Source organism: Ambystoma mexicanum, chromosome 2p (genome assembly GCF_040938575.1).
Source record: "Ambystoma mexicanum isolate Mex_15411 chromosome 2p, UKY_AmexF1_1, whole genome shotgun sequence".
In the NCBI taxonomy this organism is placed as follows: domain Eukaryota; kingdom Metazoa; phylum Chordata; class Amphibia; order Caudata; family Ambystomatidae; genus Ambystoma; species Ambystoma mexicanum.
This window is the reverse complement of record NC_090923.1, coordinates 554,746,658-554,773,023: the sequence shown is the minus strand read 5'-3', so window position 1 is coordinate 554,773,023 and position 26,366 is coordinate 554,746,658.

The following is a 26,366-nucleotide window of genomic DNA, read 5'->3' as shown; positions in this document are numbered from 1 at the left end:
AAGACATGCAGAGCGATGCAGAGTCCCCCGCAGAACCAACATGGGCGTTTAGTCACCTTGCGCAATGTATTTGGCTACTGGAAATAAAAAGGAAAGAAGGACAATCCAACCTGTCGGTTCTGTTAAAGAGTCCCGTTCTTAGTGTCATTTCCTGTTAACAGCCTCCCTGGTAGGAAACCCATGATGTGCAAAAGCCAGACACAGATAGCGACTAGCCGGGAGTATGTTGTTTTAATCAGCCATCTTACAGGCTGACAAAAAGAATATCTCACTGCATCTCTGCATCCATCATGGTTTTATAGATTTTAAAATAGTTCATCAGTTCTGTTCTAATATGAACCTTAAAATGTAATACATCACGTTTCTACAAACAAAGTGTATTAACCCTTTTTATTGGATATAAACACTTCCTGAAACACATGATGATTTCCTGTCACAATTACCTCATTTATGCTAATCTGTATGACTGCTAATTTCCAAATTTCACTAAACCACGAGATATCTTTCACAACCTTAAGAGTGGAAAAAGCAGGTTTTGGAAATTATTCATTTACTTCAGACTTATTAGCTAACTGTGTCCAAGGTCATCTCACCTAGCTTATCTTTTCTCTGATTTTATGCCAGCTTCATTTGTAAGCAACACTGTAGAAAAATAATATATTCTGCTATTTAAACTGCTGAATCACTGCATATTGGCTTCTTGCCAAGTACTCCCTTTCTAAGTTGCACACAGCACTATATTTTCTTATTTATTCAATACTTTAAATCTTTATAGGGCTTTGAGACCTGTAGCCATTTATAATACATACCATGGTATTCATTTTTGGAAACATGCCTGCCTTTTGCCAACCTATATTGTATGTCAGAAATCTATATTATGTGTTAATTATGTTGTGCATGATGTAAGCATTTCTTTATGTTTTGTGTTTTCCTAAATAAATGTGTGCAGCGTCACCTATTTTCTGATGCACCTACTTATAATACGGGCAGCCTGGCTGCCTCAATGAACAATGCTTCTGACTTTTACACTGTTAGACAGGAAGCCGGGGTGCCTAGAAACACTTGTGTACAACTGTGTTATAAATACCTAATCATATCATATCACATCATGCATTTGTCATGCATTTGCATTTATGACATTTTCACCTGTGTATCACCAAAGAGAGCGGGGAGGTTCTACTCCTCTTCATTTCCTCCCCATAAGCACCGCGGGTGAAGGCCCAACTTCGCAGATGGTGAAGTTGGGAGACTGATCGGGACATGGACAGTGGGAACCCGACGTCCCTACTTGCTCTGCCAAGGTCCGACAGACCCAGACCAGCAGGAGAAGGAGCACCAGATGTGGGAGAACGCTGTGTGATGCCAGCGAACTGTGACGTGCAGCGCGGCTCCGAGGAAGTACGGCAGTGCGGCCAGAGGCAGCGCAAACATGGGAGGCTGAGAAAAGCCAACAGGAGACTCAGAGAAGCCAGAGACCGCCGACATGGATCAGGAGCCCGACAAAACGGCACCGGGCTACCTGAGTCCATAAAGGGGTCTGAGACCCAAGCAAGAGAAAATACAACAATGGGTCCTGGGACCCAAGCAAGAGAAACTACAATAACAGGGTCTCTGACCCAAACGAGAGAAACCAAATAGAAGGGGTCTGTGACCCAAATTAGCAAAACCACACTAACAGGGTCTGAGACACGAGCAAGAGAAACCAAAAAGAAGTGGTCGGGGTCCCAAGGCAGTACCTGGCAGGGGAGTATACCAGGACTGCCTGTTGAGTCACTGAAAGGGCTGCAGCCATATTAACGGGGTCTGAGACCCGAACCAGAGAAACCAAATAGAATGAGGTCTGGGACCCAAGGCAGTACCTGGCTGGGGAGTATACCAGGACTGCCTGTCAAGTCATTTTTGTTGAACTGCCAAGAAAGGCCTGAAAAAGGCCTGAGGAAGAAAGCCATTCCCTCATCTTTGTGAACATTGTGATAAAAGGCAAGGGAAGGAAGTAATTCCGTCTTGGCGTTGTGTGAAAACTGAGAAAGACCAGTGGAAATGTGATAAATCCTATGGATCCCTCGCTGAAATCCTGCTTAAAGTATTCCCCTGGGTGGCCAGGGAAAGGCAGATGCTTTCTGACGCTGACCTTGGGGGTGGTGCGCTGCTGGAGGATCACCTGAGAGGAGAACATGGTCAGGGGAGTGAGGGATACGTGTGGGATGAGACATAGTATTTAACCTCTTGTAAAGAAGACATCCTACAAATACCACAGTATGTAATGGCTTGTTGCCGTCATGATTCCATTGTTCCTCAAGTTGACCATCTGAATGTAAATTAATTCAGCCATAAACCCTGTAGTGTTAAAAGCAATGACTGTTCTGTTATAACACAATAAATGCTGACAGTTATAAATTCCCCTAGCTCCCCAAAGCATGATAAGAGGAAGTTAAATATTAATAGAAGTCTCAAGACCAAATATCCATATTCTTCTTTTCAAACCTGCCTTGTGATTGATTCTTGTGACAACCCTGTGTTAAACATTCTAGAAAGTAGAAATCAACTTTGTAAGAAGGAAGAGATAAAGAAAACCAACTTTATCTTTTGGGACTTCAAGTCCCATAATTCCATCACTACTAGGATGAGGAAGAGGGATGCAGAGGAACAATGATGCAGGAGTGGTCAGCCAATTAGTAAAAAGGACCGACACCTGAGGGAGACGAGAGGCTTAAAAGGCCCCCTCAGGTGCAGGTGAAGGGGAAGCAGAGGAAGCAGTAGTGTAGTTGACAGTGCCGGCTGTGCATGCAATCTGTGGAAGAAGTAGAGCAGCAAGAGGACGCTGGGACAAGATCAAGATCTGAGAGGGTTTGTGCCTCAAAAACTCTAAACTGCAGAGGTCACGCATCAGGAAGCACAGAGAAGAAACTCTTAACCTGAACAACTACGCTGTGCCGAGGTTGCGCGGCGGGAAGTGGGCGTGAGACAAGCAGTCGAGTGGTCTCAGTTGGAAGGGTTGTACCGGAGACTCTCGGGAGTCAGAGTGGCTCCAAACCAGCGTGGCGGAAGCAGCGGTGACCAAAGAGAGAGGGTGCACCTGGTCCAGAGAAGCCCTGTGTCTAGCAGTCCTGCGAACATGAAGCAGAGCACCTGGAAGCAACATACCTGGTGAGTCTGAGAGAAACAAGTGACTCCGGGACGCTTTGGTGCAGGCCATGTGTTCCGCACAGGCAAGATCGAGCGAGTGAAAGGCAAGCTACTAAGAATTATGAATACCGAACTGGTGAAAATATACAATAGCAGGCTAATAAGCATTAAGGATACAGAAAATGGTGAAAACATACATAAGCAAGCTAATAAGTATTCCACACACCAAACTATTGAAAATTTACCAAAGTGGCTGATGGTAAATTAAAAGAACCATGGAACTTAACACGTGAGTGCGAGCAAACACCAACAACCCGGTGAGGAGGCCTTATTAGAATCACAGGCATCCTACCAATACACAAGCCAAGAAACATTAATGAACCAGCAATATCAGTCTAACAGAAGTTGCCAAGCAAAAGAAGGGTAGGTTAAAAAGCCTCAGGATTGTCAAGGTTGTGACTCAGGTTCTGGAAAATCTATGATTGTGGCTGATATAAACTCACATTGTTACAGGCAAGGCAAAAGTAGGTGAGGAATTTATCTGAACTACTCTTTCGGTATTGATGCAGAAGGGTAAGAAAGGTGGCAAACAGGCTGCCCTTCTGGAAGAAGTGATCCAGAGGGAGATGAGCATTGTTTGTAGAAAAATCCAAGTATGGGTCAATGTGAATGTTCTATTCCCTAAAAGCTGCCCACATTGTGATACCACAGAAGACTGTTGAAGTTGTAGTTGTTCACTTTGGTACATTGCTCATTTTGGTACAGTTCCAGAGGGGAAAGAAAGGTGACAAACAGGCTGCCCTTCTGGAAGAAGTTATCCAGAGGGAGATGAGCATCATTTGTGGAAAGGTCCTAGTATGGATCAATATAGGTGTTCTATTCCCAAAAGCTGCTAATGTTGTGGTACCAAAGAAGATTATTCAACTGTTGTTATTCTAATCTGAAAGTTACCAGTGAAACACTTTTCTATTGTGGTGTTGAAGAAATAGACGGGCAGGTGAGTATACTTGTAGGGCAAAATGTGATTGTCCCGGAGAAACCTGCCGAAGAGACAAACCAGGTAATAGAAGGTGCAAGTGCTGAAATGTGGTGCTAATAGGAAACAACATGTTTAATTATGACATTTGAAGAATTCTGAAAGCTGGCTGAAAAAAGTTACAATTCATTCTGCAGTTAAAATCATTGTGAACCATCCTGTGCTCCAGCACCTGGAAGTGTATTGTGTGCTAGATGGAATTACAAATAATGATCGCAGACCAAATAATCGGACAGACTCAAGGAATATGGCAAAGTACTACTTTATTCTCATTTAATAAAGAAGTGAGAACTGACACGCATCAGACTTCACTTCATTCTACGTGGCAAATTATAAAACCTGCTGAGAGTAGGGATTAGTTAAGGGAACATATCTACATCTTGAACATATATGAATTAGTACATCATTGGCTACCCCTTATCTGTAGGACATGCCTTGAACTACCTCTGAATACATATAGTATTTGTTATAGCAGACAAAATGGCAGTGGATTGGCCTATGCAACATTGTATGTTAGTTTGCCCCTTAAACCCACTGATTGGTTGGCATGCTATCCCAACCTTGGGCTTTCGACTCTTTAGCAGCACGTACGTGAAACAAAACGTAGGTGTTTGAATCCCATCCGACTACTCCCCGTTTTTCCAACTAGTGCATCAACTCTCATTGGTCAGCCATAAGCCAAAGTCTTCCATCTGGAGTTGACCTTGCAGCCTGCTCACTGCCCTGGAGCATTGAAGGGAATGTAATCGCACCACTATCTTTGTCTGAGTCTCTAATGAATAGCCCTTGTCTTTGACTCCTGAGTCACATATGAAGAGACCACGAATTTGTCAATTTCAGCCTCTTATTTACTGCTATTTGATTCAATTATGCATGGTGCTGTTGCTCCTCTTTGCTTCATACACTTTTAATTGTCCAACACTTTGGCAGTTGCAGATGCTTTCTTCTTCTTTAATCTAAGAGGAATGTCTCCTTCATTCATAGCTCACCCTGGTTAACTCCTCTTGGGCCTTGCAATTATTCCTTAAAATAGCATCCTTGGTCCTGGGCCAACATAGCCTTTCTGTTCTGCACAAACAGGTTTTCAACTTCTGATTCTGCAACCTTGGTCTGTCTCTGAGGTAGCTTGGTTGAATTAAACATGAGGCAGTGTCCATTTCCCTGTCATGGCCGTCTTTGCCATGTTATATTTTCCTCTATAGCAAGCTTCTATATGTTTCCTTTCTACCTTGTGTTATTGCATATTCAAAGTTATTGACCAGTAAATTACTTCATCTTCTTTGTATTCACGATTACTTTAGCCTTAGGAACATGTTTCTCTTGTTGCTTCAGTTACATTTATATATCTTCTTCATGACATCACTCTGCCCTCATCAGGTTTCACTTTAACGTTCCATGATGTCCATAGGTGCATGCTGACATTCTTCCATGCAGCATCCTTCTACACTTTCAGTGCAAGGGTATATTCTGTAGGGCTGTCTGAGTGAATAATGTCTCTCATACACTCAATGCAGTATAGGAACAATACAGGGGGTCCAATTTACTGCTCTTCTTCTACTATTCCAACATGGCGGCAGTGAGGGGGCTGGAACTAGTGTGAAAGCATCAACTTTCTCCTAATTTCCCCCTCTCGTCGAATTTTCAACCATATTCTCTTCTTCCATTACGTTCATCTTCTCTTCATCATTTGTCTTTATCTTCTCTTTATACTGTTTTTCATTCTCCTTTTTCATTTCTTCATACACTCGTTTCTTGGGAATCCATATCTTTTTCACCCAACTCAGGTGACCTGCTTTCTTTATATGTTCATTCACACTTCAGGTCATGTGACAGCACTCTCCAGATGGCGGACAGAATATCCAACGTCCTACATGTTTGTTTATGATCCTTGGGGTACTAGAACCTAGTTCCCGGAGGTACAAGGGTACTTTTCTTTATATTCTCACAGGTGCTTCCCTCATTCTGCATCTGCTCACCAGTTCCAGAGTCTATATCAATCATGATCTTCATCCCAATATCTTTTTTGACTGTCTTCTGGCATTGTCCCAAGATGATCCTTATGAGACAGAATCCTAGTAACACCAACGTTAGTATTGCTCCAAGTATTTTAAAAGCATTCGCCAACCAGGTTGGAATCCATGACAATAAAGATAAAAAACAATAATCTCCTGCTGTCTCATCAGCTTTATGCTCTGTCAGGGTTCCATTTCCTCCATCATGAGATGGTATAAACGTACAGCAAGAAGGCCCGATCTTGGTCCAAACATCTCCTTTCATTGCTGTAATCAGGTCTAGGACATATCTGTTCATGAGGGTCATCAATCTGAACGCTCTCAATTGTTTTCTGATAGCATTAAATCCTTTTATTGTTGCAATGATCATTTGCAGTAGATCTATTGGGAAGGAGAGAGGGTCTTCACACCCCCCTAGGCGATACCGAACAAGAACTAAAGATTATTCTTAGAACACATCCAGGGAGCAGGGGGAGGGCTGCGCACATAGAGGAGGGTGCACAATCACCGTAGTGCATGCATTACAAGCCATATCGCAGATGTAGGTGTAAACGTCATCTTGGCGAACGGCAGCCATCTTAGAAGTTACGCCCAAGTGTGGCAAACAGCATTTTGTGTGTTCGTATTAGATACCTTGCATGAGCACGAACATCACCCCACCCTGCCATGTCTCACAGAGTCTAAAAGATCCTCTATTGTCCTAGAAGTTACATGCCCTGGCACCCTGGGAAGAATGCACCCTGGAAGGTCATGAGAAGGCAGCAGAGCATCTCATCTACCAGAGGATTCAATTTACATATGAATATTCTACAACTAACATACATTTTCTTGATGTAAATATCGAATCGACAGGAAATGGTTACAAAACTAATATATACACGAAAGCAACTGATCACAACAACTTATTACATAGACTAAGTTTTCATCAGCCTAGTCTGATATGTAATTTACCTTACAGCCAGATGCTTAGAGTGAAACGCATCATTAGTGACCCTAACGATTATACCACCGAGCTTACAAAAATGGGAGAAAAATTTCATAAAAGAGGATACAAAGAAGAAGAGATTATGCAGCGAGGGCTGAAGTGGATCTCCACAATCGAGAAGAGTTGATGATAGCACCAAGGCAATTGAAACCTGAGCCCCCACTGGTGTTTGTATCCAGATATTCTGCACAAAGTAATCACATTAAAACCACAATCAAAAAACATTGGCATGTGTTGACATGTGACCCCAAGATTGACCACTTGTTTAGAGATCTACCCACCTTTGCTTATCAACACTGTAGAAACTTCAGAGACTGTTTGGTACAGACACGCCCAAAGAACAAAAGAGTGGAAACAAAACATAGAGGAACATTCCCCTGTTTACAATGTAGCAATTGCAGCTACGTGCAGAAAGGACACAGTATCAACCATCCTCACACAGGCGAAAAAATAGCACTTAAGCATTTTGCAACATGCAAAACCTCAAACATAATATATGGTATAAAGTGTCCATGTGGACTATATTATGTAGGCCAATTGAGAAGAAAAGCTAAAGTCTGTTGTAATTAGCACCGGTCATGTATACGCAATAAAAATACCAACTCTGCAGTAGCCAGACATTGGACAAACGAGAGACATAATCTGGCTCAGATTCAGGATTTCATATTGGAAGTGGTTCATAAGAATGAACCCCACGAGAATTTACAAAAACGCATGGATAGAAGAGAATGCTTTTGGATTCAGTGGTTAGGAACCCTTACCCCCAAGGGACTTAACAAACAAATTAATTGGTCATGTTACTTATGAAGATGAGTGTATATCTTCTTTTTTTTAACATTAATCATGTTGTTAGTAATCAGTACTTACTGTTTGAACAATTAGGTACTCTAACTTCTAAGGAACCACATATGTAAATCAACTGCACCATTTATACGTGAAATAAGATTGTATACCTTCATTCCGATTGGAAGCCAGTTTTTGTTTACATTACTTGATTTCGTAGGTTTACATTTTCCATTCAGTCCCATTATCTCCTGTAGACAACATTTTTTTCACACAATATACAGGCCAATACACCTTGGACTTGGTAAGGTTATCCAGCTTCTACTTGGAGGTTTGCAACAGAGCGTCTCTTGGCAGTACCATCACATGGGGAAGATAGCAAGGTCCTCTTGACCCCAATGATCCCCCACAAGAAATACAGCTTTGCAATGCTTTCATCCTGAGACCTCTGCATGCCACAGGACCATCCAAACCCAGACCACCAACCATAAAACCTTTACACCCCTCCATCAATCACTAAGATCAGAAGGCAAGGCCATCACACCTTCACAGATGGGTCACGTGGTTTGTGCCGCGAGGTGCAGGGTGGCAACAAACTATAGCCAAAAACAGAGGTGGAGGACCTTGGGAGTTGCTGGTCTGTCTGAGTGAGAGTGAAGCATTTGAGTTAGTGTGACATCGGCTCCCCATGAGCCCATCCTTGTATCTCCCAGGTGCTTGTTACAGTGATAGAATAGCATTGTTTGGTTTAGTAGCCAATGTATTTATTTATTTATTGTTTTTTTATAACGCGCTTAATACCTGAGTTCGGTTTCTAAGTGCAGATCCGGGATTCAAACCTCTGTTGCTCTGCGTGGTCTTGCTTCCCAGACCAGAATGTTGCCCAGTAGTCTCCTCTGTTAATGATTAATTGTTAGGCCAACTTAACCTCGGATGATGAGCCCAGCAGCACCAACGTGGAAAGAGATGGACAGATGAAGATGGACCAAAGGCCTGGCATCCCCTATGGAGCAGGCCCTACACTTATAGGGTCCCTCCAATCTGTACTGTAGAATTGCACTGTATTTCATGACATCATTAGTGACATCTTTTGTAGTTATAAAGTGCTGCACATCCCTATGGAACTCAGAACATTTGGTGGTAGCAGAATTCTTTGCTGATGCATCTTCTATTTTGTAAGAAATAAATAGTTGTTATCCTTGCAAGTGTGTCTTGGCCCTTTTTGCCTAACGGGCTGTATTATTTCTGGTGTGAGCATGCAGGGGCGTGCCTTCAGCTCCTATCTTTTAATATGCTGCCACTTGGCGTTTACTGCAGCATGAAGTTCTGGCAAAATAATAGCTGTCCTTATCATTGCCACCTTGATGAACGGTTTATGCTAATCTGGAATATTCTCATAGGCCTCCATCGATTTTGCTGAAAAATAATTCTCTCTCTTCAGCCGGCAAAGTTCGGGTGATCTCTTTTTCCTCTGGTGTTCATTCATTGTTGGAGATTAATCAACATGGAGGTCAGTTTGGGGAATCACCAATGCTGGACCATGTATGGTAACTATAGAATATATTCCTCCCCAATTCTTAGGCAACTGCATGTACACTCTGGATCCACAGGCCCAATATCGATCCATTAACACAGAAGTTCCTTCATTAATTCCTGGGATTTCAATTATCTGTCCACATCCTTTGTTCTTTCCAACTAGGATCAGGCCATCATTCTTGAAGCATGTTGTTGCATTCCTTAGTGGTATTATGGATATTGGTTCTGCTTCGTTGTTGACCCATGTAAGTAACTTTGAGTACTTATCTCATGATTCCAGGCATTTGTCACTTACTATGCTTGCTGATTCTTTCTTCAATAAGCGTGCAGGGCAAGCCAACAGTCTTTCTTCCCATGCAGTTTTGGTGAGAAAACATCCATATATCACTAGCTGAGGTCTCTCTCTGCATCTTGGCTCTCCAGGTTTTTCAGTTAGGTCTCAGCAATTCAGCTTTTTCATCTGGACAACCTTTATTCGTTCTCCAATCTGGGATGTGTATATAAGTTTCTTGCTTGTCCATCCTAGTCCATTTTCCATCCTTCTCGTTTTCACATAGGTGTCTTCATATGGGAATGCTAATCTTGATTGTCATCGTAACATAGCCCATTTTCCTTCAAATTATCCTCTGGTTGTGCATGCTGCTAGATGACTAGCATTTTTCATCATGTCTAGACATTTCTCTTGCAATATATGTTCTTGCCGCGTTCATGGAATACAGTATTAGGAAAAAAACATAACAGATTTCATCTGCCGTTCTTCCTCCTACCTCTTTCATATGCTGATGCCATAAATTATTCTTTAAATTAACTGAATTTTCAACATAAGTATTTATTTCTCCATCATGGGGTCTGGCATGGATTCACATGCTCATGAATATAACCTGTCGTTAGGCTGGGAATCCTCTGTAAAAGAAAAAACTGTTTCACTTTCACTTTTAAACTGTATTTCTTCTCTAAACCAATTACTGTTCTCTGGGTCATTCTGCCCCATCCAATGACAGTCCTCTTCCTAAGCCCCGCCTCTGGCAGCCATCCTCCTATTTTTCCCGCATGCTTCAGTGTTGGGAGTCCTCGAGTTGCTCTCTGAGCTACTTTGTATGTTTTTCCAATTTCTTTGCGGAAAAGTTCTATTTTTGTAAAGAGACTTGCCAACCTTTTATCTTTAGTTAGAAGGATAAGGGAAGGAAATAGGTTTTGACACAGGATGATGGACTTTTGGTTACAGACATCCTGACACATTCTTAGTATTCCTCTTAGAATTAGGGATGGTTAGGATTTTCCTCCTTTGTTTTCACTGAATAAAAGGCTTTCGCAACAATCATGCCACCAGTGTGTCAGTATCCTAATCCACAACCTTACATATGCCTTTAATGTAGAGATTCAAAATTCCTCCCAAGAGAGATCTTTCAACATCGGCGTACCTCTCCATATTGAAAAATGTCTTAGCATTTCAAAATGTATCTATTTAGTAAGGAATTCAATATTGAAGATATATATTCAGACTGCAGCTCTGGTGAAAGAAGATCAAAAGACCTCTCCCCAACTCCAAACTGAATGTTTGAATTTTTTTCCTAGACCAAATATTTATAGTTTTCGAGGAGTTAGGCTTGCTTTGCCTATTAAATCAAGAACAGAATTAACCTCTATTTGCTCTGTGAGTGTACATGATATAAAAGCGTGACCACTAGATACATGTCTTAAGAAAGATTCTTGACATGCACAATAAGAGCCACGGTAGTAAAAATATAATCAATATATGAGGAACTAGTGGCATTCCAACAAGGCAGATCACCCAGGATATCTCCCAGGACTCGACCATTGTGAATTAACAACCCCCATATTGCCAAAAAGGTGGCCCATAAATTTAGTTGTTCACTAGAACAAAGAATTCTTCTAGCCGAAGGGACTAAAACCTGTCGACCAAACACACCTTCCTCGCTGTCTATTAAGTCAGGACATACCATTCAAGTTCTAGAATGACATAAAAATAGTTGTGAGCTAAATACCAATTTTGGAAAAGTTAGGTGAGAGCAACCAGATTTTGCAGCAACCAAAGCTTTAGTGAATGGTTGTACATATACAAGAAGACAGCTGTCTTGAGATACTGCTGATTGCCATTCTAGCACAATTGTCAAAATATCTGAACCAGCAATTAATTGTGGCTTCATGGTGAGAGTAAAATTATTTCTAATCAAAATGAGCAGACTACCAAAAGGGCTAACTCCTGGACCCTTAATAGCAACCTTACAAAAGCAAAAGTATGTTGAATCCTTTGACAGCTCAGAGGGGTGCCTGCATCATTGAAAGGTGCCTCAATAGTAAGGATCATCAGATCTCAACTGCCCCATTCATATTGAAGTTCTGCCTCACCAAGATCTAAATTCTCAAATTGTGCCATTGTATTACCTAGCAACATTGGCGACATAGCCAGAATGTGATCCCGCTTAGAGATTATCTCAAATATGTATTCATTTGCAGACTAATGGCAGTTGTTGTAGATTTATTTAATAAAGCAGGTTCTCTACGAATGCCTTCATTATTTTAATTTAGATCATCATCCCCTTCAACTAAACCTAACTCGATAGGCATATCTTCCACAATCGAACCATTAGGACAAATTAGATGCAATACCATTGTATTCTTTTAATTGCATGACCTTCATTTTCTTATGGTTTCTATAAGACTTGGAAGGAAGCAGAAATTGCCTTATGTCTCTAGGTGGCACAGTATAGCGTTTTCATATTTTGCTTCCTCTTTTTATTTCGATAGCCAGAAGAGTGAGGCAACAGTTCAAATTGTGAATTAGCATTAGTATTTGGAGTCACATTCTGCAAATCACTAGTAATCATTTCAGAACGTTTTCTCCATATATATATGTGTATTCCCATTTTTCTTCCACTTGATAGCTTCTCCCCTCGAGTTTGTTTCTTTGGTATAGGACCATTTTCTGACATTTATGGTTCCTTTTTATTAATAACTAGAGAAGGGGATGAAAAGCTCTTCATGAGAAACCATACTGTTTTGTAAAATCAATAGGTTGGACGCTACTAACAGTTCATTAGGCCCCACAGATGCTTCAGTAAGCACAAAGGGAGGGGGGGAATTTGTTTTGCAGTGGAGCCAAATTCCTCATGAAAGGCCCTTCTTAATACAAAGCATGCCACATTTAAGTCCTCCAACGTGGTTTAATTAAAAGGAATATCCTCCAAGAGCACTTCATTTAATTTAGCCAAGAGGAGAGCCCACACATACCCTAAAATTATTTGAGATCGACGAGTTGGCTTCAGGATATATTTCCATATCCCTCAAGGAGAGCCAAGATAAGGAATATGTTCTGTCATCCACACTGGAGCAATACTCTCCTGCCCCTGTTATCCTCCAAACCGGCACATACCTCCAAAAGAGATTCAGCTGTTGGAGAAGCTGATCTCAATGTCATGAAGGATAAACAAGGAGAACAGGAAAGAGAAGAGGCATTTCTTTCCTGCTGTTGATATTCTGTGGATATGGCAGAGGCTTTCAATTCCTTTACTGGAAAGTATGAGCTGGTTTTCCTACTTCAGTGAATACCAACATTTTAAATTTCCTGTTCTTCTATAAAAGGCTGATTTACCAAAGAATTGTTAACAGCCAATAATGATCAGGTTAGGTTAATCTTTTCCTATTCCTCAATTAAGGTAACCAAGTTTGCCAAAATATCTTTGACTTGTGAACTACATACATTATAATCCTCCATTAGATAGAAAAAGGAGGGAAGTGGAATCTCACAAAAGTTAACAGGAACGAGGTAATAGTAATGAGATACCCACAAAAACATAATTTCTGTACTCCTCTGCGACCACAAGACTGTTAGACTGTTTCTCTTATCGGCCCACTTTTTGCAACGCTTTGCGTACGTGCAGGGAATTCGTATTCCTGCTGTGATAGGTCCTCCTCCTGGTAAAAACTGAAGCGGGTTACAAATTCTTCCCCGCCAACTCCACACAAACAAAGAGCAGCCACGGACTGTTAGACTGTTTCACTTTTTGCCCCACTCTGCACTAAAGTTCTCTACCACCCTGCATCTTCAGGTTCTCCCTCCATCCCAGCCCCTGCAGCTTTACTTCATAATCTCCTCACAGTATCTTTTAAGACTAGCAAACTTATGGTCCTATTTGGCAACACCCTCAAGCGCCAAAACATTATCACTTTGACTATCACGGCAGCCAAGATAAAGCTTCATAACATTTGAAAATTCTCTACACTTTACTGTCCGATCCACTAACAACCTGATGTTTACCCTCACAGTCTATACACAGACTGCCCCCTATGTAACTTCATCTCCTGCTTCTCTTCTCTTTGCACTCTTCAAGCACAAGCACTACTCAACCGAACTGTCTCCTTACTTGCGTACACCAACTATCGCTTCTGCTCTTTTTCACTCATGGCCCCTTCCACATAAACTCCCTACTTACTGAAATCAAAAACGCCCCACTGTCTCCAAGGAATTAGATTAGCTCTTAAGAAACTCCCGGAACTAGGTCTACCCAGGCTGTCAGCCGCCACCGTCGACACTCTGTGATTCCCCCATTCAGTGCGTTTATCTCTGTAACTATTATAGATGACTGTGGATCTATATGACGACTTGCACCCCTGTAATTTTAACGGCTGAAAATGATGACTTTTTTTTTCATCCACTTTACACCACATACATATGCGGGCCCCCCATATTACTATTATATCATATACCCCCCTCCACATATATATGTGGTGTAAGGGGGGTCTAAAGTATAAAAAAAAGGTCAGAATTTAGGCCATTGGAATTATGAGGGTGACATTTTGGGCCATTACCCTGTAATTGAATGCGATATTGCATAGCTATCGGTACTGTCCCAAATCAATGTACCAATCCAATGATCCTTTTTCAATTACAATTGTTACCCCAACCAATGTAAAGCACCCACTGTTTGGAAAGCTCTGCTTCATTATGTTCTATTGTACAGTATTTCTGTTAAAAGCACTGTTACCAGGGGAACGAAGGAGAGCTCCTTTAAGGAGGAGGGGCCCAGGACAATGGGAGGGAGCAGGAGGTGGGAGGAGGAGTAGGGACGGCGGGAAGAGCAGGACAGTATAAAGAAGAGCAATAAAGGGAAGGTCGATGAGAACCTGTCTCCTGTGTCATCTGTGAGTGATGCGTATGGAGGCCTAGCTGAGGCCTAACCAGCACTATCCCCTCATCACTAATGTATACAAATCCGAAAACCCTCTTTCTCTTTTTGTCTGCCCCACCTCTATTATCCCTATCTGTATGCATTTGCCAGAGAGAGTGTGTGAAACACATTCACTTTGTCAATGCCTGTTGATTTACATGTCCTTAAACTATGCTTTGTCATGGATATTCTTCTTCTACTTACATGTTTTGTTAGTGTATGTCTTGTAGGATTTGCCTCAAGATGCCCTTTTCCCATTAGCTACGATTTCTTGCAAATCTTGGCATGGTTTATGCTTCAAAGGCAGCCATGACATCCACAAAACAATTAAAAAAAAGATGTTGTTTTCACAGCACTGTGACTCTCCAGCTAAGCTGTACAAATCAGCACTCTTTTGAAAGTAGACTTTAGAGTTACAAAAGGTGCTTAGTGTACAGCAAGCCTCATGTCAAAAGATGGCTGACTAATCGTAGGAAGCATGACAAACAGCTGTCCCTTACACTGATGGAAGGAACATGGTGAATACATTAACTGGATGAGAAATGCTCCACCTCCAATCACATATGAGATCGGTATTACCCCCAGAAAGACTGTAAATAAGGAAATGTTTTACACATTTGAATGTGGTTTCAAGGTATTGGGATTCACGGCTTAAGTGACTTGTTATCTGTGATCTTAAAAGGCACAGCTAGGCAATCTTGGAAATGTTTTAATTATGTGTTTTACCACATCTTGATGTTCGTTAGTTTCTCGTCATTGTTAAGCCATATCAGCCCACACCAGCAAACCTTTTAGTACTAGAAAGGGAATCTGAGAAAATGAGTGTTTTGGAAACAGCCAGTGTGCTCTTTAATACTTGTCTTTTTTTGCTGTGTGCTCTCTGTATCAAGATGGTTCCATTTTGGAAAGGTAAAACCATAGAAATGTCCTTCACTGTACAATTACTCGACACACATTAAGCTAGCTAGCACTGCAAATAAAAGAAAAATTGGACCACTTTCTTTTGAGCCATTCATAGGTATAGTGAGCTTTCTCACGAAGAACTATCACCAGGTACCTCGACAAGCTTGTGGAAGATGGCCCCGGGGCAATAAAGGGTAGGGCCCCCCTGGTCACCTTTATGTGGCTCCCTCCATAGGACAGGGAACAGCCACAGGGACAGGAACAACATTACTGGCCGTTTAACAAATACTAAAGAGGCCTTTGGATCACTCTCAATTCGCCTCCTCCATGAAGTAGTGGACAGTCACATGGACAGAAACATTATTGGCCCTTTAACAAACACAAAAGAAGGTATTCTAACACAAGAGAAATCATTGGACAACCCCTTCCTAAAAGCAAAGGGACTCATGTGCAGACATTATCATCTTTTTATGGAACATCGTACTGGTCACACAGCCCCTTTACGAATATAGGACCCTCAAATGTCACAGGAAGGACCCAGTGTTTGGAGCACACTCAGCAGTCTCCAGAAATCTTAGCATGACATCACTTGCAGGTCCATACAGGAATTGGGAGAACTTAGAAACCTCCTGTACAGTTCACAAATCAAGGTCATGCAAAACCATGTACCGCTCTGGCATTGCTGGCATTTACCTTGCAAGTGGAGAACACCTACGCAGGTAATGTCAAATCAGTTACCCCACGTTTACTGACAACATTGTATACCAGTCCCAGGGAAACCACATAATACAGGTCCAGTGGCACACTGTGAACCATAGAAATGACACATATGGAATCCAAAATGTCAGACCAGCCAATTAAAGACCTGGTAAGCATTCCTACTCAATGAATGTGCCTATGAAGGCCTATGGATACCTGCCAATCCATCCGATTTCCCCTATCAACTTGGCCTTACATGGAGAGTCCAGCCCAGGGGCAGGGGTTACAGGGTTATATAATCCCAGGCTCTCAGTCACAAGGGGTGAGTGCTTGAAGAAGGAGCTGTTGGCAAGAGTTTGGTGGAGAGAAGGAACGTGGGAGAGAGGATAAGAATGGGGAGGAGAAGGAGCAGCCTGGAGAGTAGAAAGAAAGTTTAACTCTGGTATAGATTAGAGATTAGAAAGGGCGAAGGAGGTGATAAAGGAAATTAGGGAGGTGGTTGGAGAAAGCAGGGTTGCGGTTAGAGAACATCAGTATGAGGTTGTTGGAGAAAGTAAGTTAAGGGTTGTAGAACATCAGCGGAACAAGGCTGGGGAAAGTAAGGTTGAGGTTGGGGCAACAACAGCAGGAGGTGGTTTACAAACGTTAGATAGAGGTTGGAGATCATCAGCAGGGTGTGTTTGGAGAAAGTAAGATTTTGGCTAGAGAATATCAGTAGTGGATGTTTGAAGGAATATAGGTAGAGGTTGGAGAACATCAGCAGTGGGTGGTTGGAGTAAGGAAAGTAGAGGTTGGAGAATATCAGCCAGAGCAGGCTTTAGGGAATAAGATGGAGGTTGGAGTATATCAGCAGGAGATGGCAAGAGACAACATGGATGAGGTTGGCAAATGCCAGAAGGAGTTTGTGGGAGAGGGCTATGAACAGGAGGGAGTGGTAGGGGGAAGTTACTAGTCTGAAGGCATTGGACCCATGTTAGTAAATACTGTGAAGCAGCATTTGGGTGGCGCAGGATCAGAACAGAGCAGTGACCCTAGCTCCTTGCCCCTGCCCAACTGCTTTACTCCTCCAGTTTCCACAGAGCTTGAGAGGAAGACCTCACCACCTACAAGAATACTTAGGAATGAAGTATAGACTGAGAGTGAAAAAAAGTCAAACCCACAAGACAGAGGCTGAGACAAGAAGTAATTGGGCAAATCAAATGCCCAAAATGGAAAGAGAAGAACAAAATAGATGTAGGAACCCACAAGCCCAATACTGAGAAAGAGAAGAAGGGAGCTCAGAGCTCATAAGTAAGAGACTGAGACTTGGTGTGGGAAACCCAAAAGCCCAATACTGAGAGAGAAAAAAGAAACGTTTAGGAAACCTTTAAGCCCAAGACTAAGTGCTAGAAGAAGGGTATGGCAACCCTTAAACTGGACATGAGTCGCCCAAGAAAAACTTCTGAAAAGGGGGCACTCCCCCTCGTCACTCCAGAGCCTTGGATACCTATGGCAATATAGGACCCCAAAGCTCTTGATTTGCGTTGTGTCCTGTGATGAATCTGACAGAGTCATCACTGATTTCCCGGCGGTGATCTCCTGCCATGTGCCAGGGGACGGCAGCTCCTACCTGATCCTGACCCTGGTAGCAGCAATATGAGGGAGGATCACATGGGGGCAGACAATCTCCGGGGAGATGTCATGGCTTCATCGGGTGAGACATGGTATTCGCCAATTTTTCTAGAAAATAACCCTCTCTTATCTAATACCCTCTTGGTCTATTGTTATACACCCACTCCCATGAAGACTAGGGAGATCACCTTCTACAGCTCCACTTATTCAACCAAGACTCATTCGCCATTTAAGATAACTGAAAATGTTCATTCAAGTTTTCTGAAACAAATCCCAAAACTAGGCTTCCTTTTCCAGAATGACCAAAATACTGGGACGAGGAAGAGGAATCGAGCAATGCAGAGTGAGGAAGGCTTCAAGCTCAGTGAGCCCTCTAGTGGTTGCTCATACACACCTATTCCCAGGAAGTTTACAAGGCAAGTGAAGCAGAGAATCGAGGTCTGCTGCTGGCCGGAGAGAGCTGTGTCTCTCCGTGAGGTTGAATAAACTGAAAGGCAATTACCGGCATGGTTGAGCCAGGTGGCTCACCAGCGAAGAAGGAAGAGGCTGCTAGGTGAGAAGGACATGCTGTGGGATGCCAGGAGCCGCCAAGAGACTCCTGGGAATTTGCAGGTGACAGAGAGCAGTGCTTTACTTACCAGAGCCCGGAATGAAGCAGACGTGTGAAGTCGAAGCCGCGAGAGCCGATGAGACCAAGAGGAAGCGGTTGCGAGAAGGAAGCAGATGGAAACGCTTCTCCAGTAGACTGCAGGAGAATCCAGGAATGCCAACAAGAACCAGTGAGTCCACCCAGAGGCAGTGGGGACCCTGGGGTGTATCGGCATGCAAGTAAATGAACAAAAAGCAAGGGAGAAAGAATGAACTTAATATTAAAAGGGGAATTAAGTTGCAAACAAAACACTTACAAGCAGATGAATATAAATTGTGTGGACATAGGAGAAACCAGGACAGGATAAAATATTCAGAGGTCATATTTCCAAACAAAATGTGTGTGCATCTTTGGGGAAGGGCAGAGAGCCTGTGTGAGTACAAGTAGCCCTGGCAGGAGAGTATACCAGACAATCCCTACTCCGTCACTGCGCTTGACACTCTTCTTCCTGAGGGCTATAAGATCCTCTCCAAGCCCAGGCCCAATGGGTTTAGAAGCAGAGTGGCCCTTATCTTCCCTGAATGGGTCCCTGCTACTGGCATACCCACTCAATCCTACTATTCCTTCGAACACCTCATCTGCAGGCTTGGTGTCACTCCTACCCTCTTGCTTACTCTCGCCACACTATAAAGGCCCCCGGGCCCAATCTCCTTCTTCCTTTCTGAATAGGCTGACCTCACCTCTTTTCTCCTGACTTCTACCTCCAAGCTTCTCGACTTCAACATCCATTTTGACTCTCCTGAAGTGGCCATACTCTCCCGCAACCTCTGTGATTCTCTTTCCTTTAATATCCTTCCCTGTGATCTGACCCATTCAGCTGGTCACTCCTTGGATGTGCTCATCTCAGCAGACATTCCTATCTCAAACCTGCACACTACACCTCTCTCCTGGTCTGACTATGCTCTCCTCTCACCTGGAGCTCCTGGGCTCCCTGGCTAAGCCATTTCCCACACTGCCAGTCTCCTTCTCTGTCATTCGACTGATGAAGCAAGTGTCAGTTGCTGCTATTGCTGCCACCTTCATCCCCTCACCACCCCTGATATTGACTCTCTCACTGACACAGCCCTCGTCAACCTTCACCTCTCCATCTCCAACACCCTTGACATCCTTGCCCCTGTCATGCGGATCTGCATGAAGCCTGCCTCCAAGTGCAACAGCTGGTATGAGTTTGACCTAGCCTCACTGAAATGAAAGTGTAGAGTTGCTGAACGGAAGTGGCAGATTTCGCACACATCCATTGACGAACTGGCCTGTTGCCTGCTCCAAAGGCAATACACAAATCTCTGCGGCCTCCAACAACACAGCTGAATTGTTCAAAATCTGTAAGGAACTCACTAATCCTACTGCAGTTTCCACTTCTGCTCTTCCATCCCAGGCCCTCTGTATCGCACTGGCCTCCCATTTCACAAACAAACGCAGGACATCCTGTCCTCCCTATCCTCTACCAACCTTCCTACTCCCCTTCCTGATCCCAGGCCTCCTTTAGCCCCCTTCTCTACCTGCCCCACATTCTCCTCCTTCTTGCCCCTAGCACCGGATGAGGTCTCTAAAGTTGTCCGCTTTATGGACATCTCCTCCAAACAGGTGCTTCCATGCGCCTCCAGAACTATCATGGGCAATATCTCCTCTCTCGCCCCTGATTTCTGTAACCATTCCTTCGCCACAGGCTCTTTCCCACTACCCTCACGCACTCCCTTGTGTACTCTCTCCTAAAAAAGCCTTCTGCCGACCCTTCCTGCCCTGCTAACTACCACCATATCTCCACTACCCCCTTCCTGTCAAACTCTTGGAGAAGTTGGTCATCTCCCAATTGATCCACGACACTGAATCTGTTGGTTGCCTCCATGACCACCAGTCTGGCTTTAGAGCATCCAGAGGCACAGAAACTGCTCTCCTGAATACCCTTGAAGACCTGCTATCAAATCTGGACTCCAACTCTCCCTCCGTTCTCATTCTCCTCGACCTTTCCTCCTCCTTTGACACAGTCAATCGTTCTAACCTCTTAAAATTGATCTATGATACCCTTAGCATCATGGACTTGACACTGGATTGGCGTACCTCCTTCCTATCTAATCGACCTTCCCAGGTGTGCCCACATTCTGGGCCCTTTGCTCTTCTCCACTTCACTCTCTACCTGTGGTGTTCCTCGCCGTGGCTCTTCAACTTCTACCTTGCCCTTGTGGCCGACTTGATTTCCTCCTTCTCTCTTCATTTCCAGTATTATGATGAAGACACAAAGCTGTCCTTCAAGCATCCCTCCACTACCTCCTCTTCTTCCTCCCTCATCACTGACTGTCTGACCGCTATTCAGGCATGGTGCACAGCCAATGACCTCTTACTAAATACAAGTAAAACAGAGATACTTCTCATTGGGACCCCTCTTCCCTGTTTCCCTCCCCCCTCTCTGGCCGCCCTCCTTGGGTCCTCTCCCCTCACCATCCTGTGAGGCCAAAAACCTTGGTGTAATCTTTGACTCCTCTCTCTCCCTCTCCCCTCACATCACAGACCTTGCCAGGAAGGCCCACTTTCAGCCTCAACTGCTCAAAGGCATTCTCCTCTTCCTCACCTTCCCCCAGAAGCTCAATGTCTATAGAGCTCTTGTCCTCTCTAGGCTGGACGACTGCTACAGTCTCTTCCTCAATCTGCCTCTTTCCTCCCTTCACCCCCTTCAACTAATCCAGAATAGGACTGCAAGACTTATCCTTGGCCTCAGGCCCAGGGACAGCATCTCTCCAGCTCTAAAATCTCCCCACTGGCTCTCTGTTGCTGCGAGGATCAAATTCAAGACCCTCTTCATCATCCACAAGGCCTTCTGGGGCCTTGGTTCCCACTACATCTAACTCTCTTTCTCTAAATACCTCCCTGCTAGAGCCCTATGATCCTCTAGCCCCAACTCTCTGCAGGTCAGACGTTTTTCTAAGCAGAGAGTTAGGGGTAGATCTCTCTCTTCGGCAGGTGCTTCCCTCTGAAGACACTACTTTTCTCTACCTCCTTCCCTTTCACCCTCCCTTGCTAATATCCCCACTGCAGCTGCAACTGGCGGCCTGCTTCCTTATTGGTCTTACAGGCTACCAGGCCATCGTTGGACCAGTCCTTACCAGCACCCCCCACCAGCATTGCATCCTGGCCCCCCGACCAGCCTGATGGGCTTCCCGAGTATGATCCACCCCTATCCTTGCACTTAGATGATAGTGGTTCCCACTATGTCCACCCACACTGGCACTTGCTCCCACCATGGCTCCCCTCAGCACTTGCCTTGCCCCTGTCCTCCCCTAACCCCTCTGTATTGGATGCAGACCCCCCTCCCCTGCATTGCACTTCTCTTTACTGCACTTGCATTTTCCAAATGTCACAAGGTCTAGTAGGAACATTTGTTGTCATTACCCCCTGCCACCCCCACCCCTTTCTATGCCTTGTGATGCCTTGTGATGCCTGGAAACACTATCTTGCTCTATAGATACAAGAATTCCTGGCAGGAGAGTATACCAGGCAATCACAAGAGTGTGAAAACAAGAAGTCCTGGTAGAAGAAAGTACCAGGCAACTAAACCTGTGTGCAATAAAGAAGTCCTGAGATGAAACACCAGGACTGAGAAAAGAACTGTGTTGGTTAAAACAAAGAGGTCCTGAGAGGAAAATGGATTATGTGAACCAGGAGTTCAAAGGCGACATAATTGCAAAGTCAGACAAGTTTGTAAGTCAATACTATTGTAGGCCAAAAAAAGGTAGAAGGAACTGTTGTATGTGAAACTTCAGAGAACAAAGAGGAATCCATGGGAATGGAACCACCCTCTGGAGCAAGGACATTTATCATTCAAGAACCTTTGTGTTGGATCCATTTATTCTTCTTTTGTGAACACTTTTATAAACCTCCCAAAGATAAAGACATTTTTCATTTCACCTTAGAGTTTAGTTTTAGTATGAGCTTCAGAATAGAACTTTGGACATGGGACAGTTTTTGTATGGGTCATTCTGACACCGAGAGATCCTTAGTTTTGGTAATAGGTAGGGAAATTCCTCTTAGAGCAGGTTCAGAGAGTTCCCAACTAAAATCAGCTGTAAGCCGATTAGAGGATGATTACAATAAATGATGTCCCTTCTCAGAGCCGGGAGGGGATTCCGGGCCCTGTTCATGAAATGCTGATCTGCTCCCATCTACTGCTACTCCTTGTACCACCCTCGAACCGGATATTCAGCTAGACGGCTCTCCAGGCAACCGTGTGCTAACGTCCGGTAAGAGGTGCCGTGGCCCCTCTCTCGCATCCTCTGAATTGCTCATCCACCCATCCCAGGCACCCCCCTTGGCTGTCCTTACCCATACCGAATGCTGGACCCACATCCATGCAGCACCCCGATTAACACAGGGCTTTCTGTGTTTCATTTGCAATTACGTGACTTATATGCGTCTCCCCTCCCGCCTCCCAACACATTCCTGCCTGCCCTGTACTGGAATGTAGCTCCGGTACATGTTTCCACATGCCACACCATATCTGCACCATCTCTTACCTCCATTCAGGGCCCCTACCCTGTTGGACTGCCTGGTATGCTGCAGCACTTTACCATGGTAATACTTCATGTTCTGTGCCTTATAAGGATGCACATTATGATACTACTTGTACTGTATCCTATAACCATGCAAATTGTTGATGTTCGTTTCGACCTCCTGAATTCAGTAAAAATGCTATGCGGGTGTAACAAGATCCTGTAATGTGGATTTTACATGTTACTGTATTGCGCTTCACAACCCTGCTAATAGCCCTAGTATGCCCCCAACATGACATCATTCCTTTGTAAAAGGCTGCCTCGGCACTCCGCCGCACTTTGGCCCTACTCGACCTCTTGATGCTCCTCCTGTCTCTCTCTTTTCTCACCGCTTGTCTCAAACCCCAGCCTTCAACAAATGTCATGATCACGGCAAGACAGCACACAGCAATGTTGCACCCTGCAACCTGCCCTCTCCGCCCTTTGAGATCATTTGTCCATTACCCCTCCACCAGCATCCTGGTCTCGGGTCACACGGTTCCCTGTCTCGTCGAACCATGCCAACACAGACTTCTCTCTAGAACGTGCCCCGGTAACACCTCCAGACACTACCCCTCGCCAGGAGGCCTTAGACTTAGATCTAGGACCAATTCATCCCTAACAAAGTCCACCACCAAGACAGAGCACTCGGTATCACCCACGAGTACTCCTACCACCATGCAACCTACAGAATCCCTCAAGTGAGCTCTACTCAATGGGAGATCTCTAGGTGCCTATGCAGTGGAAATTCATGACCTCATACTAGAGTTGCACCTAGACATTTTAGCCACTACAGAGTCCTGGCTCCACGATGCTTCCGGACCACTTCTATCCCTGGCCAACCCACCAAATTATACTGTCTACAGATCTGACCGTATAGATGCGATAGGAGGCAGAGTTGACCTCATTGCTAAATCTGTGCTACAAATCAGGACCTGCCCCCTGCCCACTACGCCTGGGTATGAAATGTTATTCCTGAAGCTGACCACAGACCCCCAAACCACATTCAATGTGCTCCTAATATATAAGCAACCCAATGGACCAAGCCTCCCAAATCTCGACATTCCGCTCCTGATTACGCCCTTTATGAAACCATCTACCAAATGCATAATATTAGGAAACGTTAACCTTGGATTCAATGATGCCACTGACCCTAAAGCAGTCGCATTTCAGCTGCTCTCAGTGACATGTGCTTCACCCAACTCATTACTACCCTGTCCAATTCCAAAGACGCACCCTGGACTAGATATTCATGGCCAATGCTCACATCAACATCTCTGCCATTGATCTGGTACCCTCGTCCGACCACTTTATCAAACACTTTATTCTCTCCCTCACGAAGCTCCCCAAAATTTCCATTGTGCCACTGTGTCCCATAAAAGCCCGTAACACATGTAGGTTGAAGCATAAGGACCTAAAACCATCCCTCCTTGCAGCTCTTAGCACTTACTCTAAAATTCCAAAACCCCAAAAAACCAATAACTCCTGGTTCTCTGCTGATCTGGTCCACTTACACAGGAAATAAATATCCCTAGAACACCTTTGCAACAAAAAAAAACTCTCGTAAGAATTGCAAGGCCCTCGCTACATTGGCCCACAACTGTAAGAAAGCGGTATTCACCTGCAAAGCCAACAGCTATATACATAGAATTGCCAATGCCAGCTCCAACATTAAATAATTATTTGCAATTCTCAGAGTGTTGGAAGCACCATTTCCCCCTATTGTCAGTACACGTTCTGACAAAGTCTGGTGTACTACGATACAACCCGCCCTCACTCATAAAATACTCTCTAAGATCAGTGCCAAAAAGGCATTGCTTGCCAGCAAACTTCTGGTACTCGACCCGGATCCCCCCAAGTGGGGCACGCACCAAACACACCCCTCTTTTTGTATTCAGTCAAGTCACACATGAGCAAGTAGCGACTACCATTATAACACTCAAACCTTCTAACTGTAAAGGCGACTCCTGCCCAGCCCATATCATGAAGCTCTGTGCTCCTACGCTCACGCCCATCATCACTAAGTTTGCCAAAGCATCCTTTGCAACAAGTATAGTGCCCTTCATGATCAAATCTGCCTGGCTCACCCCACTATTAAAACAAACATCCCTTGACAACTCCATCCCGACCACCCACTGCCCCATTACTACTGTCCCATTCTTACTAATAATTCTGGACCGCCTAGCCAATGCTCAGGTCCAACAATTCCTCGAAAGCAACCACTTGCTTGGCAAAAGGCAATCTGGCTTTTGCCCTAAACACACTACAGAAACTACCCTCCTGGACTCAAAAATACAAACGGACTCCTTCCGAGACACCGGTAACGTAGCTATCCTTCTACTACTTGATCTCTCTGCAGCCTTTTACTTGGTACATCACAACATCCTCTGCCAACACCTCAACCAGCACTTCCACTTCTTGCCAGAAGCCACTTTGTAAATCAAATCCTTTCTCAGTGGTCGGAACACACAAGTGTTTATAGGGGAATCAGCTTATGATGCCATCCCAGCCCCGCTTGGCATGCCACAAGGATCCTGTCTTTTCCCCAACCTCTATAACACCTATACAAAACCCCTTTTTGATCTCCTTGACTCCAGAGTGATCATCTACACCAATTTTGCTGATGATACACAAATTCTCGTTCCTCTGACGGGTGATCATGACACTGATACCATTATAATTAATGCAGTTTACAGCACCATCCAAAACTAGATGGCCACTCATAACCTATGCCTGAATGACGAAAAAACTGAGCTCCTCGTCATTGGTTCCCCACACTGGATTTGACACCTGAACGCCATCTTTTCCTCCTTCTGTATTGACGGCACATCCATCCCAGTTTCGAAGCAAATAAAAACTCTGGGGGTTTACCTTGAAGCTGACCTAACTATGACCAGACAGATTAATGCCCTAGCATCATCCACTTGGTTAACAAAGGGGGTCTGTTCTGACGTGTAATGTTTTAGGGGCGGGACTACTTACTGATTCTAGTAGGCCCAGGTAATTTCTATTGTGTCCAAAGAAATACAAAAACACTGTAAATGTGAAGATGTACAAGAAGTAGTTCAGACAAAAATAGGTATCATATATACAGCTTATACATTTATTTTGCTGCTGGGTGCATTTAGTTAATCATGCATCAGTATTATTAATAAAAAGCTGTTTGTACCGAGAGCAAACAGAAATACAAAACAAATTTTCATTCAGAGATACTTGGTGTGCAGGAGGTGTGGGATGTTTTACCCATGCATCCAAGCCCTACCTCAAAAACTGTGCAGTACTGGCATTGAAAATATCATGATGGCCAGAGCTTCCCA